The following is a 12,205-nucleotide window of genomic DNA, read 5'->3' as shown; positions in this document are numbered from 1 at the left end:
TGGTTCCTTCACCCTACCATTCTTTATCTTCCTCACCGGGACAAATTTACCCCTAACATCCTGCAAGAGATCCCTAAACATCGATCACATGTCCATAGTACATTTCCCTGCAAAAACATCATCCCAATTCACACCCACAAGTTCTAGCCTTATAGCCTCATAATTTGCCCTTCCCAATTAAAAAATGTCCTGTCCTCTCTGATTCTATCCTCTTCCATGATAATGCTAAAGGCCAGGGGGCAGTGGTCACTGTCCCCAGATGCTCACCCACTGAGAGATCTGTGACCTGACCTGGTTCGTTACCCAATACTAGATCTAGTATGGCATTCCTCCTAGTCGGCCTGTCAACATACTGTGACAGGAATCCGTCCTGGACACACTTAACAAACTCTGCCCCATCCAAACCTTATAGGAAACCGTACAAGATTTCCCCTATAGGAAACATCCTTTCCACATCTACTCTGTCTAGGACTTTCAACATTCAAAAGGTTTCAATGAGATCCCCCCCATCCTTCTAAATCCAGTGAGTACAGATGCAGAGCCATCAAACATTCCTTGCATAACCCCTTTAATTCCTGGAATCATCCTTGTGAACCTCCTCTGAACCCTCTCCAATGCCAGCACATCTTTTCTGAGATGAGGAGCCCAAAACTGTACACAATACTCAAGGTGAGGCCTCACCAGTGCCTTATAAATGCTCAGTTTCACATCCCTGCTCTTGTATTCTTGACCTCTTAAAATGAATGTTAACATTGTGTTTGCTTTCCTCACTGAAGGCACCATCTCAACCTGCAAGTTAATCTTCAGGGTGTTCTGCACAATGACTCCCAAGTCCCTTTGCATCTCAGATTTTTGGATTTTCTCCTCTTTCAGAAAATAGTCTCCACATTTATTTCTTTTACCAAAGTGCATGACCATGCATTTTCCAACAATGCACTGCATTTTATTTGCCACTTTCTTGCTATTCTTGTAATCTGTCTAAGTCCCTTCTGCAGCCAACTTGTTTCCTCAACAGTACCTACCCTTCCACCAATCTTTTTATCATTTGCAAACTTGGCAATAAATCTAACAAAACAAAGGCCTAATTCTGCTGCTATGTCTTTTGATCTTATAGATTATGGGGAGAAGGGTGAGGAATGGAGCTGAGGAGGGGAAAAAAGGATCAGCCATGATTAAATAGTGGAGCAGAATTGATAGGCCAAATGGCCTAATTCTGCTCATATGTCTTATGGTCTTATTCCATCATCTAAATCATAAAAAGAAGTGGTCCCATCACTGACCCCTGCGGAACACCACTGGTCACTGGCAGCCAGCCAGAAAAGGATCCTTTTATTCCCACTCACTGTATCCTACTAATCAGCCAATGCTCCAACCATGCCAGTAACCTTCCTGTAATACCATGGACGCCTAACTTGGTAAGCAGCCTCATTTGTGGCACCTTTTCAAAGGCCTTCTGAAAAAGCAAACATCTACTGTATCCCCTTTATCTATCCTACCTGTAATCTCCTCAAAGAATTCCAACAGGTTAGTCAGGCAAGATTTTCCTTAAGGAAACCATCCTGACTTTGTCCTATCTTGCCCTGTGTCACCAAGTACTCCATAATATCATCCTTAACAATTGACTCCAACATCTTCCTAACCACCGAGGTCAGGCTAACTGGTCTATAATTTCCGTTCTGCTGCCTTCCTCCTTTGTTAGAGTCGAGTGACATCTGCAATTTTTCAGTCCTCTGGCAACATGCCAGAGTCCAATTATTTTTGAAAGATCATTGCAAGTGCCTCCATAATCTCTCCCGCTACCTCTTTCAGAACCTTAGGATGCAGTTCATCTGGTTCAGGTGACTTATGTACCCTTCGGTCTTTCAGCTTCTTGCGCAGCTTCTCCCTTGCAATAGCAACTTCACTCACTTCTCTTCCCTCACACCCTTCAACACCTGGCATACTGCTAGTGTCTTCCACAGTGAAGGCTGATGCAAAATACTCATTTAGTTCATCTGTCACCTCCTTCGCCCCCATTATAATTTCATTTTCTAGCAGTCCTATATCCACTCTCATCTCTCTTTTATTTTTTACATATTTGAAAATGTTTTTAATATCCACTTTGATATTGTTTGCTAGCTTGCTTTCATATTTCATCTTTTCCCTCCTAATGACTCTTTTAGTTGCTCTCTGTAGGGTTTTAAGAAGCATCCAAATCTTCCGTCTTTCCACTAATTTTTGTTCTGTTGTATGCCCTCTCTTTTACTTTTACATTAGCTTTGACTCCCCTTGTCGGCTGTAATGTCTCAATAGGGATGCCAGTCTCTTTCCCATACTAGACAGCGTAGATTGAAGGTGAGAATGGGTAAGGTTAAGAGAGATTTACAAGACAGGTTTGTTTATTTTTTTTAAAAAAGCACAGAGCATGGTAGGAGCTTGGAATGTGCTTGAAGGGAAGTGTGGAAGTAGGTACAATAGCAATGCTTACACCAGCATATGAACAGGCAAAGGCAGCCGGGATGTAGACAATGTATGGGAAGACGAGGTTCGTCCAGAATCAGATTTACTATCACTGGCATATGTCATGAAATTTGTTAACTTTACAGCAGCAGTTCAATGAAACACATGATGAATATATAGAAAAAAACTGGATTGTATTAAGTATATCTGTCTATTAAATAGTTAGGTTAAAATAAGTAGTGCAAAATAACAGAAATTTAAAAAAAAGTATGAGGTAGCGTTCATGGGTTCAACGTCCATTTAGAAATTGGATGGCAGAGAGGAAGAAGCTGTTCCTGAATCAAATGATCACAGCTAGCATAGACATCCGTATTGCTCTATGTTCTATCATTTCCCTCTTGATACACCCACAATCCTAACCTATGACTCTTCAATTTCAACTTCGGGGATTTGCACAGGGTGGTTCCAGAAAAACATGATACAGTTCTTGGTATAGAGGTCCTGCAAAAGCAGAAATGCTGAAGAGAGTGCAGTTTGTAAACCACATGAAAGAAAACTCTAGCCACAAGATGCAGGAAACTATACAGAAGTTGAGAAATAAAGATTAAAAGAACCACAATCAACTAGCAGTGTCATATGGTGAGCTTCTCAAACTCCAGCCAGTTGACAGACACATCTGAGGTTCATTATCTTTGTTCAACTGTGTTATCTCCTATGGTTTGTCATAAAATATTGGGTGTGCACAGAATTGTTACACTGCCTTCTTGAAATAGTAATAGTGACCGAACCAAAGCCATATCAGCCCATTGGAAGCATCGAGGTGTGAAAACTGATCTAATGAAAACATCTTTTATTTATTGTGTTTAGTGATACAGCACATAGGCCCTTCCGGCACTTTGAGGTGCACCACCAGCAACCCACTGGTTTAACACAGGACAATTTACAATGGCCAATTCACCTAATAACAGGTACATCTCTGGAATGTGGGAGGAAACCAGGATGGCTAATACAAAAGGCATGAGTTAATATGATTGGAGGAAAGTATGGGGGGATGTCAGAGGCAGTTTATTTTACACACACAGAATGGTGGTTGTACAGTTGTGTGAATTTTCCTTTAGCATTATGGTTAGCATGACAAGGTAGGGACTATCCTGTGCTGTACTTTTCTATCTCTAATGTTCTAATGATCTCATGTGCTATGTGCTTAATGGTCGTATTATTAATAACCCCTGCTAACTCTCGGCAACAGTCCTTTATAGTATGCTTACGAAAACTTATAAGATTATGACAGGCATAGATAAGATAATTAGAGACTCTTCCCCAAGTGGAAATATTAACTACGAGAAGGCATAGATTTATTATCGAATTACATATATGTGAACATGTACTATCTTGCGATTCATTTTCTTGCAGGCATTTACAGGAAAAAATACGATAGAATTTATGAAAAACTATAAATAACAAAGACTGATAAATAGCGAATTTACAAAAGACAGGAATGCAAATAATAAAAATGTAAATAAATACTGAGTTGTAGAGTCCTTGAAAGTGAGTCTGTAGGTTGTGGTGTCAGTACTATGTTGAGGTGAGTGATGATGCCCACGCTGATTCAGGAGCCTCACGGTTGTAGGGTAATAACCGTTCCTGGACCTGATGCTGTGAGACCCGAGGCCCCTGTACCTTCTGCCTGATGGCAGCAGTGAGAAGAGAGCATGGCCTGGGTGGCAGAGATTCTTGATGATGCAGGCTGCTTTTCTGTGACATTGCTCCATGTAAATGTTCTCAATGATGGGGATGGCTTTTCCTGTGATGAACTGGGCTATATCCACCACCTTCTGTAGACTACTCCATTCCTGGGCATTGGTGTTTCTATATCAGCACCTATAAATGTTTGTCAGAGCTTCAGATGGCATGCCAAATCTACAGAAACTTCTAAGAAAGTAGAAGACCAAGGACCTAATAGCGGCAGTCAGAATAATACCATAAAAGACCATAAAACTCAGGAGCAGAATTAGGTCATTTGGACCATCGGGTCTTCTCTACCATTCAATAATGGGTTATCCTTTATTTTCACTTCCTCAGCCTTCTCCCCGTAACCCTTGATGGAATATTCAATCAAGAACCTATCAATCTCTGCCTTAAATACACCCAATGACCTGGCCTCCACAGCTGCCTGTGGTAATAAGTTCCACAAATTGACCACCCTCTGGCTAAAGAAATTTCTCTGCATCTCTGTTTTAAATAAATGTCCCTCTATCCTCTCTATCCTGAGGCTGTGCCCTCTTGTCCTAGAATCCTCCACCATGGGAAATATCCTTTTCACATCTACCCTGTCCAGGCTTTTCAACATTCAAAAGGATTCAATGAGATACCCCTCATCCTTCTAAATTCCAGAAGTACAGACCCAAAGCTATCTTATGATAACCTTTTCATTCCCAGAATCATCTTTGTGAACCTCCTCTACACTCTCTCCAATATAATCACATCTTTTCTTAGATGAAGAGCCCAAAACTGTTCACAATACTCAAGGTGAGGCTTCACCAGGGCCTTATAAAGCCTCAGCATCACATCCCTGTTCTTGTATTCTAGACCTCTTGAAATGAATGCTAACATGGGATTTGCCTTCCTCACCACCAACTCAACCTGCAAGTTAACTTTCAGGGTGTTCTGCACAAGGACTCCCAAGTCTCTTTGCATCTCAGATTTCTGGATTTTCTCCCCTTTTAGAGAATAGTCTGCACATTTATTTCTTCTACCAAAGTGCATTTTCCAACATTGTTTTTCATTTGCCATTTTCTTGCCCATTCTCCTAATCCAAGTCCTTCTGCAGCCTACTTGTTTCCTCAACACGACTTGCCACTCCACCTATCTTCCTATCATCTGCAAACTTGGCAAAAAAGCCATCTATTCCATCATCTAAAGCATTGACATAAAGCATAAAAAGAAGTGGTCCCAACACCGACCCCGTGGAACACCACTAGTCACTGGCAGCCAACCAGAAAAGGATCCTTTCATTCCCACTCACTGCCTCCTACCAATCAGCCAATGCTCTAACCATGTTAGTAACTTTCCTGTAATACCATGGGCTCTTAACTTGGTAAGGAGCCCCATGTATGGTTGAGGCCTTCTGTAACCTTGTCAAAGGCCTTCTGAAAGTCCAAATATACACATCCACTGCATCCCTTTATCTATCCTACTTGTAATCTCCTCAAAGAATTCCAACAGGTTCATCAGGCAGGATTTTCCCTTAAAGAAACCATGCTGACTTTGTCATATCTTGCCCTGTGTCACCAAGTACTCCATAACCTCGTCCTTAACAATTGACTCCAACATCTTCCCAATCACTGAGGTCAGGGTAACTGGTTTATAATTTCCTTTATGCTGCCTTCCTTCTTTCTTAAAGAGTGGAGTGATATTTGCAATTTTCTAGTCCTCTGGCACCATGCCAGAGCCCAATGATTTTTGAAAGATCATTACTAATACCTCCACAATCTCTACTGCTACCTCCTTCACAACCCTAGGGTGCACTTCATCTAGTCTGGGAGACTTATGTACCCTTCGGTCTTTCAGCTTTGGGGGCACCATCTCCCTTGTAATAGTAACTGCACTCACTTCTCTTCCCTCATACCCTTCAACATCTCATGTCTTTCACAGTGAAGACTGGTGAAAAAAACTCATTTAGTTCATCTGCCCTCTCCTTGTCCCCTGTTATTATTTCTCTGGCCTCATCTTCTAATAGAAACATAGAAACATAGAAAAGAGGTGCAGGAGTAGGCCATTCAGCCCTTCGAGCCTGCACCGCCATTCATTACGATCATGGTTGATCATCCAACTCAGAACCCTATACCTGCCTTCTCTCCATACCCCCTGATCCCTTTAGCCACAAAGGCCTTATCTAACTCCCTCTTAAATACAGCCAATGAACTGGCCTCAACTGTTTCCTGTGGCAGAGAATTCCACAGATTCACCACTCTCTGTGTGAAGAAGTTTTTCCTCATCTCGGTCCTAAAAGGCTTCCCCTTTATCCTCAAACTGTGACCCCTCGTTCTGGACTTCCCCAACATCGGGAACAATCTTCCTGCATCTAGCCTGTCCAATCCCTATAGAATTTTATACGTTTAAATCAGATCCCCCCTCAATCTTCTAAATTCCAGAGAGTATAAGCCTAGTCGATCCAGCCTTTCATCATATGAAAGTCCTGCCATCTCAGGAATCAATCTGGTGAACCTTCTTTGTACCCCCTCTATGGCAAGAATGTATTTCCTCAGATTAGGGGACCAAAACTGCACACAATACTCTAGGTGTGGTCTCACCAAGGCCTTGTACAACTGCAGTAGTACCTCCCTGCTCCTGTGCTCGAATCCTCTTGCTATGAATGCCAGCATACCATTCGCCTTTTTCACCGCCTGCTGTACCTAGTAGTCCTATACTCACTCTCCTCTCTTATTTTATTGAAAAAGCTTTTAATATCTATCCATTTTGATATTGTTTGCTAGCTTACTTTCATATTTCATCAGTTTTGGTCTCCAAATTTGAGGAAGGACATTCTTGCTATTGAGGGAGTGCAGCGTAGGTTCACAAGGTTAATTCCCAGGATAGCGGGACTGTCATATGTTGAAAGATTGGAGTGACTGGGCTTGTATACACTGGAATTTAGAAGGATGAGAGGGGATCTGATTGAAACATATAAGATTATTAAGGGATTGGACACACTGGAGGCAGGAAGCATGTTCCCGCTGATGGGCGAGTCCAGAACCAGAGGCCACAGTTTAAGAATTAGGTGTAGGCCATTTAGAACGGAGTTGAGGAAAAACTTTTTCACCCAGACAGTGGTGGATATATGGAATGCTCTGTCCCATAAGGCTGTGGAGGCCAAGTCTCTGGATGCTTTCAAGAAAGGGATGGATAGAGCTGTTAAAGATAGCGGAATCAAAGGTTATGGGGATAAGGCAGGAACTGGATATTGACTGTGGATGATCAGCCATGATCACAGTGAATGGCGGTGCTGGCTCGAAGGGCCGAATGGCCTACTCCTGCACCTATTGTCTATTATCTTTTCCATCCTAACGATTTGTTTAGTTGCTGTCTGTAGGGTTTTAAAAGCTTCCCAATCCTCTGTCTTCCCACTAATTTTTGCTTTGTTATATGTCCCCTCTTTTGCTTTTACATTAGCTTTAGCTTTAACTTTCCCTTGTTAGCCACGCTTGTACTATCAATACTTTTCAATTTCTCACCATTTCAAAACCACATTGCCGTTGCAGTTTTTTTCTCTAACAAATGCGGCGACTTTACATTTTCTGTTTGATCTCGGTCACTTTACCACCTGCCGCTCTAGAAATCTATGACCGTCCCCGAAGCGCCTGTGCATCGTCCACACGGCCGCCTCGCTTTCTAATCATGTGATCTAGTCGGAATCAGAACTGACTCCATGTCCCATGTGTGAATTTTCAGAAGCCGCTTCATTTTGTCACAAACTCGATTCGTAGAATAACACAGAATAAAGGAGCAAGAAGTTAAAGCAAGAAAATATAGCAAGCGGGTGTGATGGGCCGAATGGCGCGCGCGCGAGTGTGAGTGTATTATATATATATATATATAAAGAGAGAGACACAGACAGAGAGAGAGAGACACACACAGGCGCTGGAAATGTTAGAAGAGCGGTACAAATATAGAAACATCAGAAAGTCATTAACAATTAACGATATCAAACAATAATGTAACAAACTTTCCCCAAGGCATGAACTTCGCCTTAATACTTCAGAAGGAAAACGTGAATACATGTAATTCGGAACTCAGCCGGGTCTGTCCTTCAATTCCAGTCGTCGATGAAACCGCGCTTCTGTATAAAATGATCACAGAACACAGGAAATACCGCCGATCTCACCAACGATAAGAGTAACCAACACAATTAGTTGCAGCCACGTTTGTCCTCCTGCCCTACCTCCGACTCTCGCAATCCCGCCGCTGCAACTTCTGCACCTGCAGCGGGCAGTAACTTTGAAAAAACTCACGGTGACAAAAGCCCGCGCTGCCGCAGTCTCAGTCCAGTCCAGTCCCGTCCCGTCCCTGAACTCCTGGAGGCGGATGGGGAGATCCAGGACCAGATCCCCACCCGCCGGCGAGCTCCGTTGATGGGGCGGAGCCGCTACTAGAACTGGCTCCGCCAGCTCACGGACGGAGGAAGCCCTATCCGGATGATGACGACCGTGACAGGCGACTCGCAGTAAATCTCTAGAGGGCGTTTACATAGTTCTTCACACTTTCAACTTTTAATTTCATTTGTCCGTATGCAGGCCGACATTTCTACCTGTTCGTGACTACCCTTGAATCAGTGACGTTAAACCATCACCTTGAAATATTTCAGTTCCGCTGTTGTGATGTTCCCACACGGGAACCTTGGGAATACCTTGTTTTTTATGTTTAAGATCTGGAGCGCTTTAAAATGCTTTAACAATTGCCAACTAAACTGGTGGAGATAGTTTTAACCACTTAATGCTTCCCAACATGTTGTTAGTAGATTTTGTCTTGATTGATGTACCTGAACTTTGTGGCCAAGCAGGAGCTAGAACGTCAGTCTCCGTGACTTCAATTTGCTTTTGGTCCCTTTGGAGCAATTTACAACTCAAAGGTATTAACATTGAGAAGGTGAAGCAGACATTGCCACACTTGCCTTTATGCATTGAGTACAAGAGTTGGGATATCATGTTCAAGACATAGGTGCGACCACTGTTGCAAGATTGTGGGCAGGTCTGGTCACAGTAGAATAGGAAGTGTGTGATTAAACTGGAAAGGGTGCAGAATAAAATTACAAGGATGTTGCCAGGACTGGAGGACTTGATTTTTAAGGAGAGAGTGAATGGGCTGTGATTCACATCTCTGAAGCAGAGGCTGAGAGGTAATCTTTTAGGATCACAGGGGAAATGCTGAGGTGAACAGTCATAGTCCCTTTCCCCTTTGGAAAAATACTGAGTGCATTCACCCTAACTATGACCCCCATGATTTTATACACCACAGAAAGATCATTTCTCAGTCTCCTACAATCCAAGGAATAAATTCCTAGCCTGTCCAACCTCTCCCTCTCACTAAACCACTCAAGTTCTGGTAGCATCTTATCAATCTTGTCTGTACTTTTTCCAGATTTGGGAATTGAGTATAGGAGCAAAGAGGTCCTTCTACAGCTGTACAAGGCCCTGGTGAGACCACACCTGGAGTACTGTGTGCAGTTTTGGTCTCCAAATTTGAGGAAGGACATTCTTGCTATTGAGGGAGTGCAGTGTAGGTTCACAAGGTTAATTCCCAGGATGGTGGGACTGTCATATGTTGAAAGATTGGAGCGACTGGGATTGTATACTCTGGAATTTAGAAGGCTGAGAGGGGACCTTATTGAAACATATAAGATTATTAAGGGATTGGACACGCTGCAGGCAGGAAGCATGTTCCCGCTGATGGGTGAGTCCAGAACCAGAGGCCACAGTTTAAGAATTAGGGGTAGGCCATTTAGAACGGAGTTGAGGAAAAACTTTTTCACCCAGAGAGTGGTGGATATATGGAATGCTCTGCCCCAGAAGGCTGTGGAGGCCAAGTCTCTGGATGCTTTCAAAAAAGAGATGGATAGAGCTCTTAAAGATAGTGGAATCAAAGGTTATGGGGATAAGGCAGGAGCTGGATACTGATAGCGGATGATCAGCCATGATCACAGTGAATGGCGGTGCTGGCTCGAAGGACCGAATGGCCTACCCCAGCACCTATTGTCTATTGTCATTGTAACATCTTTCCGATGACATGGCGTGCAAACTGAAGACATTGCTCCAAGTGCGGCTTCACCACATCATGACCTCCCAACTTTCAGATTACATGCTCTGAATGATGAAACCTCTCTACCAAACACCACCCTGTCTACTTGTCATGGCACTGACTGAAAGTGAAGCAAGTACCTGTCCACCTGTTCCACAACAGGCCCCAGGGAAAGAGGTGAGAGTGGTTATTGGACATTGGAAAATGACGCTGATGAGGAAGTAATGGGGGATAAAGAAATGGCAGATGAACTTTACAAGTGTTTGAGACATAGGAGCAGAATTAGGCCATTTAGCCCACCGAGTCTGCTCTGCCACTTCGTCATGGCTGATCCATTTTTCCTCTCAGCTCCAGTCTCCTGCCTTCTCCCCGTAACCTTTCACGCCCTGACCAGTCAAGAATCTAACAATCTCTGCCTTAAATATACATACAGACCTGGCCTCCACAGTTGCTCCACTCCCTGTCTAAAGAAATTCCTCCTCATCTTTATTCTAAAAGGGTTCACTGTATTCCAAGGCTGTGTCCTCTGGTCTTAGACTCTCCCAACATAGGAAACACTGTCTCTACAACCACTCTATCAATACCTCTCATCATTCGATAGGTTTCAATAAGGCCTCCCCTCATTCTTCTGAATTCCAGTGAATACAGGCCCAGAGCCATCAAACACTCTTCATATGACAAGCTGTTCAATCCTGGATTCAATTTCATGAGCATCCTTTGAACCCTCTCCAGTTTCAGCACACCCTTTCTAAGAGGCCCAAAACAGCTGACAATACTTCAAGTGAGGCCTCACCAGTGATTTATAAAGTCTCAACATTACATCCTTGCTTTGCATTAGCCTTCCTCACCACAGACTAAATCTTTAGAGAATCCAGCACAAGCACTCCCAAGCCCCCTTCAGCCATAGTTTTTTGTATTTTCTCCCCATTTAGAAAATAGTCAATCCTTCGTAGATGTTTATATTTAGACTATATGGATGCTGTACATTTGGACTTTCAGAAGGCCTTTGATAAGGTGCCACACATGAGGGTGCTTACCAAGTTAAGAGCCCATGGTTTAACAGGAAAGTTACTGGCATAGTTAGAGCATTGGCTGATTGGTAGGAGGCAGTGAGTGGGAATAAGGGGATCCTTTTCTGGTTGGCTGACAGTGACCGGTGTTGGGACCGCTTCTTTTTATGCATATATCAAGGATTTAGATGATGAAATAGGTGGCTTTATTGCCAAGTTTGCAAATGATAAAAAGATTGGTGGAAGGGTAGGTACTGTTGAGGAAACAGGTTGGCTGTAGAAGGACTTGGACAGATTACAAGAATAGCAAGAAAGTGGCAAATAAAATGCAGTGCATTGTCGGAAAATGCATGGTCATGCACTTTGGTAAAATAAATAAACGTGGAGACTATTTTCTGAAAGAGGAGAAAATCCAAAAATCTGAGATGCAAAGGGACTTGGGAGTCATTGTGCAGAACACCCTGAAGATTAACTTGCAGGTTGAGATGGTGCCTTCAGTGAGGAAAGCAAACACAATGTTAACATTCATTTCAAGAGGTCTAGAATACAAGAGCAGAGATGTGATGCTGAGGCTTTATAAGGCACTGGTGAGGCCTCACCTTGAATATTGTGAACAGTTTTGGGCTCCTCATCTCAGAAAAGATGTGCTGGCATTGGAGAGGGTTCAGAGGAAGTTCACAAGGATGATTCCAGGAATTAAAGAGTTATCTTGCAAGGGATGTTTAATGGCTCTGGGTCTGCACTCACTGGATTTAGAAGGATGGGGGAGGGGATCTCATTGAAACCTTTTGAATGTTGAAAGGCCTAGACAGAGTAGATGTGGAAAGGATGTTTCCCCTGGTGGGGGAGTCTAGGACAAGAGGACACAGCCTCAGGATAGAGGGGCATCCATTTGAAACTTAGAGGTGGAGAAATTTCTTTAGCCAGAGGGTGGTACATTTGTGGAATTTATTACCACAGGC

The 12,205-nt window shown here is 43.1% G+C and overlaps 1 protein-coding gene across 1 annotated transcript in view; it reads right to left on the bottom strand.

Annotated features, from left to right (window-relative positions):
• Positions 1 to 8,586, bottom strand: part of cracr2aa (calcium release activated channel regulator 2Aa) — a 165,203-nt gene extending 156,617 nt beyond the window's left edge. Inside the window, exon 1 of the mRNA XM_063057546.1 lies at positions 8,451 to 8,586. The gene's annotated coding sequence lies outside the window, so the exon portion shown is untranslated. The remainder of the gene's footprint in view (positions 1 to 8,450) is intronic.
• Between the last annotated feature and the right edge of the window lie 3,619 nt (positions 8,587 to 12,205).

The sequence above is a fragment of the Mobula hypostoma genome, chromosome 9 (assembly GCF_963921235.1).
Source record: "Mobula hypostoma chromosome 9, sMobHyp1.1, whole genome shotgun sequence".
Taxonomy (NCBI): Eukaryota; Metazoa; Chordata; class Chondrichthyes; order Myliobatiformes; family Myliobatidae; genus Mobula; species Mobula hypostoma.
Note: the sequence above shows the minus strand (reverse complement) of the source record. Positions and strands in the feature narration are given on the sequence as shown.